At 44.8% G+C, this 13,561-nt stretch overlaps 1 protein-coding gene across 1 annotated transcript in view; it reads right to left on the bottom strand.

Moving 5' to 3' along the window:
* FAM13B (family with sequence similarity 13 member B) overlaps window positions 1-13,561 on the bottom strand; it is a 2,585,606-nt gene that overhangs the window by 1,423,237 nt on the left and 1,148,808 nt on the right. The window lies entirely within an intron of this gene.

Raw genomic sequence — 13,561 nt, 5'->3', positions numbered from 1 at the left:
TTGCAGAGGTATATACCTTCTTACCCCATCTGTCTAAAGCTCTGGAATCCCTGTCCGAAGGGGTAGGAGTTTTGGCTGTAGTAGCCTTAATGCCTTTAGCTCCTTGGGAAATGGTCTGTGGATCCACAGTAGGATTCTTGAAGAGAAATTTGTGGGAATCATGTACTCCTCTGTAGTACCTGTCAGGTTTCCTAGGGGGTGGGGGTAATGTATCTGGAGTAAGACTGGATTCCATAAAAAAATCATCTACAACATCCAGGACAGGGGGTATAGCTAGAGGCATGTGTTGAGGCAACTATAAAAATTCTCTGAGTCTCTTTTTGGATTAAGGGTAGTCTTGGCATTCCCAGTGGAAATGCTCTCAAAGTATGCAAGGTTTCACCACAAGAAAAATCCTCTGAGGGGAGGCAGAGGGAATGGATTCTTCTGCATCCGAGTACTTACAGGCTGATAGGGGCATGTCCTGATAATCAGAAGGGTCAGAGTCATCGAACACTTGGTCTGTAGAATCAGAATGAAACTCAATTCTTTGTCTCTTAGCAAGGGAAGGCTGGTTTCCCCTAATAAGGGTATTAAGGTCTTCAGCCATTCTAAGCATTTGTTTTTGTGGCATGGGAGCTTGAGCATGTGCTTTGGTCATTGGTTTTCTAGGTGTAGTGCGTACTTGGGGTCTAAGAAACTTGGTCGTTTTGGCTAAAAATGAAGTAGTCTGTTTGATTCGAACATCAGTAGGATGGAATACACCCCTCAGAAGCTGGTGCCTGCACAGCAGCTCCGGACCCATTCAAGGTAGAAACATCCGCAGGTTCCATAGTTGAAGCAGCATCTCGTGGCATACCAGACTCAGAATGGGTCTCAACAGAGGTCTGTGAATCCACAGAAGCAGGCATCAGGGGCTGCAAAGGCACCTCATTGAGTACTGGCGGACTGCCGACTAGCTTAACGGAAGCGTCATTGGCAGTTTTGGACCTATGCGGTCTCTGTCTATCTTTTATGTTTTTCGGAAGATCGGTAGTCGGATGGCTTATCGAAGCCATTTCAGAATACGGAAAATGAGAGCGAAAGAATTCAGCAACAAAGATAGCCCAAGGACAAATGGTTCCGGTGTTAAACAAGGCACAAAACCGAAAGTGAGGGACGTCGTGGTCTGGGCCTAAACAGGTGACGCAGAAGAATGAAAATCTCTGTGAGGTATTTGCTTTCCACAGGCAAGACAGTTAACTTTTTTCTGACATCAGTTAGAGCAAGAAAAAAGGATCCCCAATGGGATACTTAGCTTTAGAAGACTTCAGGATTATAACTCGAAAACGAAAAATATCAGGTGGCACTTGCAAACTGCTTCTGCTTCGGGCTCCTCCTCGGCAAGAAAGACTAATGTAATGGAGCTGGCTGCTTATTTTATACCCCTGACGTTATGGAAGAAGCGACAGCATCTGACGCAGAAATAATAACACTCTGGTATTTGGGCCGACTGAGGTCTACCTGCAGGCAGATAACCCAAGTGTGATGACTGCAACAGTGAAACACGAAGATCAGCAGCAAATATGGAAAATCTCTCTTCACCTTAAAACTTGTTCTTACAGGGGGCATAAGCCCCCTGCATCCTCCAAAGCTTATATATACCATCTCAGAGTTCAGTACACCTTGGTGAAAAGGGAATATTCCAAGAAACTGCATCTCAGACTTAGTATATGCAAATCCAATCTTTTGGCTCTTTGGTCTCCATATGGTGATTTAGAGATGCTACACTATATTAGCTAGGAAATAAGAGTTGAATTGTACTGCAGTTTTGAGTGATTGTTTATTGACAGGGGGGTTAGGGCAGAATTTTTGGTTGGGATGCACAATTTCTTTAATGGCTTTCCAGAATTTTTCAGGGTTATCGCAGTTATTTATAGTATAGGTTTTTGTCTACATTTATTTGCTCTTCATTATGGTTGCAAAGCATTCTGAAGCTTAAGATACTGTGGTGTTACATTTTTGCCTTTCTTTCCATGCTTTTTTCTATCCTGCATTAGCATTTTACTCTTTGGATAACCAAACTGCATTGGTTTTAGTTTCTCCCTTCTCAGAGGTGCAAAGCTATTTAGAATATTCTGGAAAGTTAGAATGAGTTCATTTACAGCATCTAAGGGAAGGATTTCCTAGACGTTCCAATTAATAGAGGATAGGGTAGAAATGAACATTCTGGGTTAAACTTGGAAAGAATGCATGTTGTTTTATAAACATGCTGTTTAAGTGGATGTTTGAAATGTCTGGCTTTAATATCTCCAAGTCTTTTGGGTTTCTAATACTAAGATCATCATCCCCTATAAGAATCTGAAATCCTTGGGCTCATCCACAAACTTCTTGTAAACACCTCTAAATCTAATAACAGGGCTGGGGACTCTTTTCAGTAATACTGTTGGAAAATCCTGGAACCTTCTCCCCAGTGAACTTTCCTCAGTTTCTTCCACGTCTCTTTTCAAAAAGAGACAAACTTTTCCTAAGAACACACTGGCTATGCCCCTGTACTAAACCTGACTAATCATTTTTCTACTTTTTCTACTCATAACAGGCTCTGCCTACCCACTACTTCCCTACAACTAGCTCTACTTTCCTTACTTGCCACATTACCTTTTTCCTATTCCTTACCTTTCTTTTCATCCCCTAACCTCACTTATAGTGTGACAACTCTTTATTTATATAATTACACAATATGCCTCTTTTATTTTAACTTTCTGTATTCTACCTGTAATTTGCACTGTACCTGCCTACTACACTGCAAAGTATTTCTGCCCTCTCTGTAATTTTTGCATTATACCTGCCTTTGGCACTGTGAAGTATTTCTGTCCTCTGATTTTTTCTGGGGTAACGTCTAATGTTCTTTGTAAATATAAATGTATTATTTCCTCTTATCCCAGACCTCATCTCCCAGACTATAGTATATTATTAGACCTCTATTTTTATTATTGCACCAGAAATTTGAAATGGGAGGTATTTAGACCTCTATGATAATTTCTGTATTAACCTGTAACATAATTGTATATAAAAATGTTTTTTATTTTCCCCGGGCCACTAATGAAAATGGACATGTATCCAGTTAGACTAGCCCAGTCAACAAATGTAAAATAAATAAAAAAATAAAATGACGGGAATGAACCCCATTCCTAAGTTACAGTATGATTAAAGTTAATTAAATTTGTATTGCTTCATGTTAGCCAAAAATGCTACTTACAGCACCTGCAATGGGCCCAGAGTCAACTCCTTTGCAAGTCGTACAGAGTTGCGTGTATTGACAGTATATCTAAATAACAGTAAATTCCTTATTACAAGACCCATTGCTCATACTACTATTGGAACTGTCTGGGTATCATTTCTCCACACTATCCGCGTTTCTGCCTGCAAATCATGGTATTGTATATGACTCTCTCTGTACACAAGACAGTGTAAACACTGCGTACAGCAATTTCAATGATCAGTGTTACTTTTGTCTTCTTTTTATGGGCTAAAAAAAGAAGTTGGGCACCTACCATAACATTCCATGTCAGTTCATAGGTTCATACTAGGCTATCTGCCCAAGGGCATTTATAAGCCTAGCCCAGAGTTTTGTGACTTTTGCCACCCCTTTAGTTTGAAGGATACTATGCCCATTATTTTGCTGTGCCTCTGTCAAGCAGAGACACTGAGGTAATCCCTGGGGTATATCTGCGATCTCCCATCTATTGGTCAAGATTTCTCTTGAACAAGGCCAGCAAGGTGCTCTGCCTCACATGTACCGGGATTTTGTTCCACAGCATAAGGAGTCTCTGGGTGATGAATCTGTCCCTCCAGCACGTCCTATTAATAACCGTGTCAAGGTTCTTCATCTCGCCTTCCTTCTTGCTGGATGGGTTCGGAGTCTATCATCAGCTCCGACTCGGCCACTTACTATAGCTCAAGAGCTCTTTACTGGCTCGAGGCTACCCCTTTATCCCAGAATGCTCAGCGTCAGCTACCCAGATCTCATTTGAGATAGCTCTCACTAAATATAATTATAGAAGATAATCCATTAATAAACCTGGATATAAAGTTAATTGTCATGGTTTGGTTGGGAAGCAACTAATAAAACAAATTAGCCAGTGAAACCACTGAGAAACTCCTCTCGATCCTCGAGGAAGGGACGCAAGAAGGAAGGCGAGAGGAAGGACAACTAACATGGAATGTTATGGTAGGTATATAACTTCTTTATGTTATGTTGTTCAATCTCGTCTTCGTTCTTGCTGGATGGGACAGTGTCCCTAGCCCCTCAATCCTGGGTGGCTCACAGGAACAGACTCTTCAGAACCACGGAACCAAAGGAAGCCCTGCCCCGGGAGACCACATCTACTTTGTAACGAGAAATGAATGTATGAGGATCTGCCCAAGTAGCTGCTGCACAAATTGAATCTATGGGCAATCTAGATTGAAACGCTACCGAAGTAACTACTGACCTGGTTGAATGACCTTTAGGTTTTGTTGGAAGATCTTTTTGTCGCAAATGGTAGGTATGGGCCATGATGTCTGATAACCATTTTGACAATGTTACTTTAAAAACTGGAAGGCCTTGTTTGTTGTTAGCAAATGAAAGGAACAAATGATCTGATTTTCTCATTTCTTTAGTTCCATGGAGATAGAAACGCAGTTGTCTATGCACATCCAATTGGTGTAATCTGTATTCTGCCTTGCTGGAATGATTACGGAAAAAGACACGAAGTTCAATGGAATGATTCAAATTAGGGTCTGAACAAACTTTAGGTAGAAAAGATGGGCTGCTTCTCAGAGAAACCCTGTCTTTGTGAAAAACTAGGTATGGAGGGTGAACACATATTGCATGAAGTTCTGAAACGCATCTGACAGAAGTAATAGCAACTAAGAAAAGAGTTTTCCAAGAGAGAAATTTCAAGGAACATGATGCTGTTGGTTGAAAGGGTGGCAGTATCAAGGAGGAGAGAACCAAATTGAGATCCCAAGGTGGAAGTGGCTCTTTCACTGGGAGTCTAAGTAGAGATGCACCTCTCTCTCATGAAGGCCTTACAGAGTTTGTGAGACATTATGCTGGAGTTAGAAACTCAGACATGAAAATTTGAAATGGCAGCCAGCTGTACTCTGATGGTAGCAGTATCTGCACCAGAATGAAACAGTTATGCTAGGAAGTTCAAAATCTGGTGTACAGGAGCTGTAAAAAGATCTAAATTCCTGGATTCTGCCCAGTAAGAGAATCTTTTCCATTTGCTAGCATAGACTTTCCTTGTTTTTGTCTTATGGGATGAAAAAAGTTAAGTCCTTACCATAACGTTCCATGTGAGTTGTTCATCTCGCCTTTTTGTTCTTACACGTGGGTTCAGAGATGATCCCTCGGCTCTGAGTCGGCCGCTTTTCAAGCTCAAACTCTCAGAGAAGCTCGAGATCTAGTGTATATCCCATGATGCTCTACTGTAAATCCCCAGATCTAATACGGTGCACCCAAAGACAGCCTACAGGAAGAAAAAGAACTACAGTGCCTACCTATCTAGGTAGCTATAGGTTTGCAGAAGGAAGAAAAACAATCTGTCCAAGAAGACAGGCTGACAAAACTCTATCAATCCACCAAGGCAACCATCTTTCTCAACAGGAGGGGGAAGGTGGGAGGGAATGTAAGAACAAAAAGGCGAGATGAACAACTCACATGAAACGTTATGGTAAGGACATAACTTCTTTATGTGAAGATGTTCTATCTCGCCATTTTGTTCTTATACACGGGTAGCGTCCCAAGCACCCTAATCCTGGGTGGCTCACGGGAGAACATTCCTGAGCACAGTGGAACCAAAGGAAGCCCTGTCCACTTTGTAATAAGTGATAAACGTGTGAGGTTTTGACAACATGGCAGCTGCACAGATGGTATCCAAGGGCAAATGAGCTGCATGAGCTAATGACATAGAAACAGCCCGGGTAGAATGGCTTTGATGTTAAGTGGATGGTTAGTGGAGGAATAAATGAATTTAATGCAGTCAGAAAGCCACTTGGATAATGTGATTTTTGATACCGCAGAACCTTTCTTATTCTCTGCGTAAGAGACAGAGTTGATCAGATTGTCTAAAGTCTTTCGTTCTATCCAAGTAGAATCTCAATTGTCTGTGTACATCAAGCTTGTGTAACATATATTCCAGTCTGTTGGTATGGTGTCTAAAGAAGGTTGGGAGCTCAATGGACTGATTTAAGTTGGTTTCTGAACAGACCTTGGGGAGAAAGGTAGGGTTTGTCCTGAGAGACACCCTATCAGGGTGAAAAATCAAATATGGGGGCTTGGGGGATAAGTCCTGAAGTTTGGAGAACCTACGTGCAGATGTAATGGCTACCAGAAAAATAGTTTTCTAAGACAGAAACTTCAAGTGACAGGATGACACGGGTTCGAAGGGGGCGAGAGCATCAATTGGGATAAAACAAGATTCAAATTCCAGGAAGAGACAGGGTGTCTGATAGGTGGTCTGAGATGGTGGGTCCCTTTCAAAAAGGCCTTACATAGTCTGTGGGACATGATGTTAGACATGTTAAACACTACATGAAAATTGGAAATAGCAGCCAATTGAACCCTTATGGTGGCAGCAGCTGTGCCATTATGGAACAAGGAAGACAAGAACTCTTAAGATGGTATGAATAGGGGCCACATAAGGGTCAATGTCATGATGAGAAGCCCAGTGAACAAATCGTTTCCATTTGTTGTTATATAGCTTCCTGGTAGAGTTTATGAGAGGAAACTATAATATGTTGGACGGTGAGAGACAAATCTTGAGACCTGGCTAATATGGGAATTGGAGCAGCCAAGCTGTCAGTTTTAGGGAGATGGAGGGATGAAGAACTGCTGACGAAGGAGTCAGAAGATCTGGCACTGGGTCCAGGATCCATGGTTCTTCCACTCGATACTTCTGTAGGAAGGGGAACCAAATCTGACGAGGCCAAGACGGGGCTATCAAAATCACAGTCCTTCCCAGACCTTTGGCTTTCTGTATAAATTTGGTAATTAGGGGAATTGGCGGGAAGGCATATAGGAGGCCCGGGGGGGCAATCGTGTACAAGCACATCCCTCGGGTTGCTCCCCGGTGGGGGATAAAGGGCAAAGTAGCTGCTGCATTTGGCATTCATCGGAGATGCAAACAGATCGCAGCAAGGCTGGCCCCATGTGCAGAAAATCTTGTCCGCCACCTGTTTGAGGGACCACTCATGAGGCAAGAGTATGGCCCTGCTAAGCTTGTCCGCTATCACGTTGGATGACCCCGGGATGTGCGCTGCTATCAGAAAGAGTCTGGTTGAAACAGCCCATTGCCAAATTCTTAGGGCCTCTCGGCATAAGGGATACGATCTGGTTCCCCCTTGCTTGCTGATTGTACCAGACTACCAACATGTTGTCGGTCTAAATTGCAATTGTCCCTGGAGGAAGACAGTCGTGAAAGAGTTGCAACGCCAGGAACACCACTCTCAGCTCCAGGACATTTATATGTAAATGAGATTCCATGCTTGACCAAGTACCTTGGACAGTCTTTCCCTGAAATAGCCCCCCCACCCTATCAGGGAAGCATCCGTGATACTGTGGCTGTGGGCTGGGGAAGAACAAAGGGACGTCCAACTACTAATTGGTCGCTATTCAACCACCAATTGAGATCCTTCTTGCAAAGATTTGTTAACAGAATCTCGTGTGACATGGACAGCCGTTGGTAAGACCATTGTGCGAAGAGTAGCCACTGGAGTATTCGCATGTGCATGCACCCTAACGGGACTGCCATCAGCGTGCCTGCCATTGCACCTAATAGCTTCAGTATCTGGGACGCAGGAGCTTTGTTCTGGGTCAAAAGACTGGATAATTGACTTTAGAGATACGATTCTCACTTGAGGTAACCTGATCCTTGAATTGACGGTATCTAGTTCTGCTCCTATAAAGGTAATACCCTGCGAGGGCGATAACGCAGATTTTTCGAAGTTTAAGGTTATGCCCAAATGGGAACAAAGGTTGATAGTGTAGTCTCTTGCTTGGATTAGTTGATGCCTGGAGGTGGCGGTGAGGAGCCAGTCGTCCAGATATGGAAACACCCAGAATCCAAAACATCTCAGGTGAGCCGTGACCACTGCCATACATTTGGTGAACACATTGGGGGCTGTGGTGAGACCAAAGGGCAGGGCTCTGAACTGATAATGACTGGCCCCCAGCTGGAAACGCAGGTGATCTCTGGATGATCTGGCCATTTTGATGTGGTAGTAAGCATCCTTGAGATCTATAGAGAGCACATCTAACCACCCGTTTCTACGAACGGAAGTATCGATTGAAGCGTGACCATCCGGAACTTTTCCTTCTTGACGAAGGTGTTGAGTTTGCTGAGGTCTAATATGGGCCTCCAGTCCCCTGTTTTCTTTGATACTAAAAAGAACCTTGAGTAAGTTCCAGATCCTATCTGGTCTGCCGGGACTGGCTGGATGACTCTTGTCTAGCAGGTTTTGAATTTCTATGGCTGCTAGCTTTCTCAGACTGGGTGGAACGTCTGGAATCTTTGTACACATGGGGGGGGGGGGGTTTGTAAAGGGAATGTAGTAACCTCTGGCAATGATGCTTTTTACCCAAGAATCCGTTGTAATGTTTAGCCAGGCATTTAGGTATAAAGCCAAGCGACCCCTGACTGCCTGCAGAGAAGGACAGCTGGGCTTTCCTTTCAGGAACGCTGATAGGGTTTACCAGAGAACTGCTTCCTGTCGCCCTGGTTTTGCGGACCGCCTCTGAGGTTTGGACGGCGTCTTCTGTTTTTACCCCCTTCTCTGCCCCTAGAGGGGGTATCCGTAGGTGTGTTTTGGAAAGCTCCTTGGGGTTTTCAGAACCACATTTTCCCACTTCGTTGCCCTTTGGGGTACGGTCTAGTTGGAGTGGAAAAACGGACTCCTACAGCAGAAAGAGTCTTTCCTTCTTGTTCACACCTAGTAAGAGTCTCCTTAACTTTAGGCCCAAACAAAGCGGAACCATTGAATGGGGTATTGACGAAGGAAGATTTGAAGGCTTCCGCAAAGGAGCAAAGGCACATCCAGGACGGTCTCCTAAGAGCTATCGCTGAGCCTGCCGCCCTACTCGATCCATTGGCAGCATAACAAATGAGTCGCATGGATGAGTAGAATTGAGGGTGTTGAGTTGTGCAGTCACCTTCTCAGAAACTGCATCAGCTGTGTTACCCTGCAGAATATCTCCCAGCTCTTTAAGGAGATCTCATTGAAGGCGGGTAAAATGGGTCAGGTAGTTGAGCGATCTCATGGAAAATGCCGCAGAACTAAATAAGAAGTTATGTACCTACCATAACGTTCCATGTTAGTTGTCTTCTTCTCACCTTCTTTCTTGCTGGATGGGTTCAGAGCCAATCCTCGGCTCCGACTCGGCCAATACTAAAGCTCGAGAGCTAATTCCACCGGCTCGAGGCTCCCCTATATCCCACAATGCTAGGCGGTAACTACCCAGATCTCGTTTGATAGCTATACCAAGCAACTGTAGTCTCCATAGAATGGAGTAGGGAAACCCACCTCAAAAACAATCTGCGTAAAAGGTATCGCAGACCTCAGAAAGGATAAAAGAGGTGGAAGAAAGTGTGGGAATGACGACTTCCAAAGAACACAAACTGAATTCCTGTCGGTCTGTCCAGGCTTGGGGGAAGGAGGGTGGGACGCAAGAAAGAAGGCGAGAAGAAGACAACTAACATGGAATGTTATGGTAGGTACATAACTTCTTAATGTTAATTTGTCAATCTCGCCTTCATTCTTGCTGGATGGGACCACGTCCCTAGCACCTTATCCCGGGTGGCCTATCGGAACAGACTCTTGAAAACAGTGGAACCAAAATTGGCACGGCTTCTGGAAACCATGTCCAATTTGTAATGTGAACTGAATGTATGAGGAGAAGCCCAGGTGGCTGCTGCACAAACGGAATCTATTGGCAGCCTATCCTGAAAAGCTACGGATGTAGCTAATGCCCTAGTTGAATGAGCTCTAGGTCTTGAGGGTAGTTTTTGATGTCTGATCTCATAGATGAAGGTAATTGTAGAGGTGAGCCATCTAGAGAGGGATACTTTAGTAACTGGAAGGCCCAATTTCCTTCCGTGATATGACAGAAACAATTGATTAGATTTCCTGAATTGTTTAGTCCTGTCTAGGTAATATCTAAGTTGGCGATGAACATCCAAAAAATGTAGTTTTTGTTCCGACCTGTTTGAATAGTTAGGGAAAAAGACGGGGAGATCAATAATTTGGTTTAGGTTTGTTTGAGAAGAAACTTTAGGCAAAAAGGATGGATTAGTATGGAGGGATACCCTATCTTTGTGAAACACTAAGTAAGGAGGACTACTGCGCAGAGCATGGAGTTCAGATACCCTTCTCGCTGAAGTTATAGCTACCAGAAAAAGTGTCTTCCAAGAAAGCAACTTCAGAGAACATGAAGCCGCCGGTTCAAAGGAGGGAATGTTTAAGGATGCCAGAACCAAATTCAAATCCCATTGAGGCGGAGGATCTTTGATTGGAGGTTTGAGAAGAAATACGCCCCTTAAAAAGGCTTTACAGAGTTTGTGAGCCATGATGCTAGACTCCGAGACACCAACATGAAAATTAGATATGGCAGCCAAGTGAACTCTAATGGTAGATGCAGATGATCCTAAATGAAAGAGTTCTGCTAGAAAATCTAGAATAGACTGGATAGGTGCAGTAAAGGGATCTATGTTTTTTGATGTTGCCCAAAAGGAGAAGCATTTCCATTTGCTACTATAAATCTTCCGGGTAGAAGATTTATGAGAGGCTATCAAGTTATCTCGGACCAAGCGAGATATTGAGGGAAGCCTGGCTAAGGTTGGAATTGGAGAAACCATGCTGTGAGGTTTAGAGAAAGCAGAGATTGGTGCAGCTGACCCGATTGGTGGGTTACCAGATCTGGTACTGGGTCCAGATGCCAAGGCTGCTCCAAAAGGTAACGATGAAGAAACGGAAACCATATCTGTCGAGGCCAGTAAGGGGCAATGAGGATCATTGTCACTCTCAAGGCGATGGCTTTCTGAATTAGTTGAGATATCAGTGGAAAGGGGGGAAAGGCATACAGAAGTCCCCGGGGCCAATCGTGGACTAGAGTGTCTCTGGTGGGATGGCCTGGTAATGGAAAGAGAGTGAAGAAGTCGTGACACTTGCTGTTTTGGGGAGTAGCAAAAAGATCGCAGCAAGGCTGGCCCCATCTTAGGAATACTTCTTCTAGAACTGATTTCTTTAGAGACCACTCGTGGGGCATAAGAAATGCCCTGATCAATTTGTCTGCAATAACGTTAGGATTTCCCGAGAATGTGTGTTGCTATCAGAAAACGCTGAGAAGAGATCGCCCATTGCCAAAGTCTGAGTGCCTCTCGACACAGGGTATGATCTGGTTCCGCCTTGTTTGTTGATGTACCACACTACGGACATGTTGTCCATTTGAATTGCAATAGTCCCAGTGGGAAGAGAGTCGTGAAGGGCTTGCAACGCTAAAAGCACTGCTCTCATCTCTAAGACGTGTATGTGCAAGTGGCACTCGAAAGGTTGCCACGTGCCTTGGACTATCCTGCCCTGATAATGCCCCCCCACCCGATCAGGGAGGCGTCTGTTGTCAACGTGGCGACTGGGGGGGGGGGGAGTGAAGGGTCTTCCTCGGAGAAGTTGAGGTGATGTGATCCACCAAGACAGTTGATTTTTGCATGATTGAGTTATCAATATGGTATGGGACATCGGGAGCTGTTGAAAGGACCATTGAGTAAACAGCATCCATTGGAGGATCCTCATGTGAAAGCGAGCTAAGGGGAGAAGGGGAATAGCTGCTGCCATCAGTCCTAACACCTTCAAAACTAGTCTGGCTTTGACTTTGTTGTATTGTAAGAGAAGGGAAACTTGGTTCCGAATGTCTGACACTCTGCTCTGTGAGTCTGGCTGAAAGATTGAGTGCGTCTAAGGTGGCGCCTATAAAGGTAATAGATTGACAAGGCGACAAGGCAGATTTTTCGAAATTTATCGAAATGCCTAGAGCTTGGCAAGATTGGATGGTGAAGTCCCTGGATAGAAGAAGTTGATGTCTGGTAGTGGCGGTAAGGAGCCAGTCGTCTAAATATGGAAACACCTGGAATCCTTGACGTCTCAAGTGAGCCGCGACCACGGCCATGCATTTGGTAAACACACAGGGGGCTGTAGTGAGACCAAAGGGCAGGGCCCTGAACTGGTAGTGACTGGCTCCCAGCCTGAAGCAGAGATATCTCCTGGAGCGTCTGTTCATCTTGATGTGGTAGTACGCATCCTGAAGATCTATCGAGCACATCCAATTGTCCTGACCCAAGAAGGGTAGGAATGGACTGTAGCGTGACCATCCGGAATTTTGTTTTCCTGACATACTTGTTTAAGTAGCTGAGATCCAGTATGGGTCTCCAGTCCCCTGGTTTTTTGGAACCAAAAAGAATTTGGAGTAGATTCTGGATCCTTGCTGGTCTGCTGGAACTGATTGGATAGCTCTTTTTGATAGCAGCTTTGAAATTTCTAATGCTGCTGGTTCCCTTAGACTGGGTGGAACGTCTGGAGGGGATGTTTTGGGTTGGGATGGGATGTGAATAAGGGGAATTTTGTAACCCTCGGATATGATCGACTGTACCCATTTGTCTTGAGTAAGGGAAAGCCAGGCTTTTGGGTACAGGGATAACCTTCCCCCGACTGCCTCCGAAGGTGGACAGCCGGGCAGCCCCTCAGGGATGCTGAAAGGGTTTGTCAGAGAACATTTCTCTGCTACCCTGGTTTTGCGGACCTCCTCTGCCTCTAGGGCGGCGTCTATTATTATTCCCCCCTCTGCCTCTAGAGGGGAATCGGCCTGGTGCGTCAGATGAGACTCCCTAGGATTGTTTGCGGAACCACATCTTTCCTCCCCTCTGACCTTTGGGATAAGGTGTAGAAGGGGTAGAAAAATGGACTCCTACGACAGAGAGAGTCTTACCTTCTACCTCGCACCTGGTCAATGTATCCTTCACCTGTGGACCAAACAAGGATGATCCATCAAAGGGAGAATTGGTGAAGGACGCCTTGAAGGGGTCTGCAAAGTTGCATAGCCGCATCCAGGCATGACGTCGTAAGGCAACACCTGTGCCTGCGGCTCTGCTCGCCCCATCTGCAGCATATGAGACCAGCCACATGGAGGAGCTAACGATGGAATTCAGGGTTGCCAACGGGGAGTTCATTGTGTCTTTGAACCCCTCAGCTGTAGGATCCTTTATCAGTTCACCCATATCCTTGAGTAAATCTCTCTGGAGACGAGTGAAGTGGCATAAGTAATTCAACAAACGCATTGAACAGGTCGCTGATGAGAACACCCGCTTGCCGTACCTGTCCATGGTCCTAGATTCCTTATTAGGTGGATGGACAGGAACCGAAGGCTCAGATAACTCCTTCTTAGTGGCCGCAGCCACCACCATGGCATCAACGGGGACACCTTTGGATAAAAAATCTTTATCTCTAGGGGCAGTAATAAATTTAGAAGGTCTCCTCGGGGTGGGTTCCACTGAATCAGGAGCCGTCCAAG

This window comes from Protopterus annectens, chromosome 4.part0, assembly GCF_019279795.1.
Source record: "Protopterus annectens isolate FY-2018-M chromosome 4.part0, PAN1.0, whole genome shotgun sequence".
NCBI lineage: Eukaryota > Metazoa > Chordata > Ceratodontiformes > Protopteridae > Protopterus > Protopterus annectens.
This window is presented reverse-complemented; position numbering and strand designations above follow the sequence as displayed.